The sequence below is a fragment of the Belonocnema kinseyi genome, chromosome 1 (genome assembly GCF_010883055.1).
Source record: "Belonocnema kinseyi isolate 2016_QV_RU_SX_M_011 chromosome 1, B_treatae_v1, whole genome shotgun sequence".
In the NCBI taxonomy this organism is placed as follows: domain Eukaryota; kingdom Metazoa; phylum Arthropoda; class Insecta; order Hymenoptera; family Cynipidae; genus Belonocnema; species Belonocnema kinseyi.
Genome location: NC_046657.1, coordinates 33538034 through 33539935, shown reverse-complemented (window position 1 = coordinate 33539935; position 1902 = coordinate 33538034).

Sequence of the window (1902 nt, the reverse complement as noted above, 5' to 3'; positions counted from 1 at the left end):
AAGATTCTAAAACAATTTTTCTAGATTAAAATTTTGTTGATTTGTACAAGTTTCAGTAGTTTTGAAAACAATCGAAAATAATTGAAATCTTGTCAAGATTCAGGAAAAATTTTAACGAAATGTACATTTTTAAAGATTTTGAAAAAACTTAATAGCTTTCAAGAATTTTAAAGCTTTTAAGAGAACAATAAAATTGTCTCAAGATTCCTGGTTGAATTTGAAATGATTTCTTCATTTTGGAAAAAATAATTCTAGTAGGAAATGACAAAAAATTCTATTATGCTTGATAAATATTTTAAAGTATTCATACAATTCAAAGTTTATTTAAAACTTTTGAAAAATTTTATGTTTTTTTTAATGTAGATTGTTGAAGATTTTGAAAAAAGAAGCTGAATTAAAATTACGAAAGATTTGAAGAGATTCAAAAAATTTTGTTTAGATTCCCAGATAAATGTTTAATGATTTTTTTCTAACTATCTTTAGGATAATATTCTAAAAGATTTCAAAGTATTTCGAATTTTTTTAAAAGAATGTGAATGATTTTATGGAAATTTTTTTAGCTTAAAAAAATATTAAGAGAAATTCGAAAAAATTTAAAAAACATTTAGAAGGTTTAGGAGTCTTAAAAAAATTCCAGAAAATTCTTAATTTGAAATAGACACCAATTTTAAGAAAAATGTTCATTTTAAACAATTTTGTAAAAAATAAGCTTTTCATGAATTTGGAAAGGTTCTGAGAGAATCAAATAAGTTTCTGTTGATTTTTAGGTAAATTTAGTTGTGTGGGAGATTTCAGGACATTTTATTTTTTTTTTATTTTTCAGAATTAAAAAAATTGTAGTTTAAAAAATTTTCAAGTTTAGAAAAATGAAATAAAACTATATAACGGCATAACTATTCTCATAGATTTTAGCTTAAGATTTAAGACGAAAGGGAAATTTTCATTATACTTGTATTCAAATTAAATATGAATTAAAATTATTTCCAGCTAAAAATTGAACGTTCTTAAAAATGATTTATAAAAACGAGAAAAATATTTTATTAATAACTATAACAATTTTTTAAAAAGAACACGAGGGGAAATTTTGAAATAAATATTTCACTATTTTCATTGTTTATTGAACAATAGTTTTTAGGGTTTAATGTTTTTCTCTCTTACTTTAGGTAAACATTGCAACTATTATTTCATTCTAATGCTGTAGGGATTTTTTAACACCTCGAGTTCTTTTCCAAAATTAGTTATAATTAACCTTAGAACATTTTCCTCCATGTTATCAATTATTTTGAAGAAGGTTCATTTTTTGAACTTAAAACAACATATGATAATAATAAATAATAATAAATAAGGATGCACATTTTAAACAATAACAGTGTCTTTTTTAATACAAAAAGTGGCGGTTTTTTAACAAAATAATTGAATTTTTAACATAACAGTTGGATATATAACCTAAAAAGACAAATTTTCAACGAAAAAATTTCATCGTTTATATTTTAATAAAAAATGAATTTAATGTATACCAAAATTTTTTTTAATATATAAAAGTTTAGCTAAATTATTGAACCTTCAAGCCAGAAGACAAATTTTCTCTAAATAATTGAATTTTTAAATAAAAAATAAGACTTTTCAGCAAAAGATTAATTTTCCACGAAACTGATGAATTTTTGCCAAACAAAAATGAAATTTCATGCTATAAAGTTATTGTTTTTACAAAAAATGCGAATTTTCAACTAGAAAATATCAATCTTAAAAAATGTGTAAAGTTAAACTTTCTGTTAAAAAATGAATTTTAAACAAACAAAAAAGTATTTTTCCACTGATCCTTCCAGAAAATAAATACATTTTTAACAATCCCGTGTGGAAAAATTGAGGGGCCCCGTCGGGGCCCGCATGGATTCCCCTCAA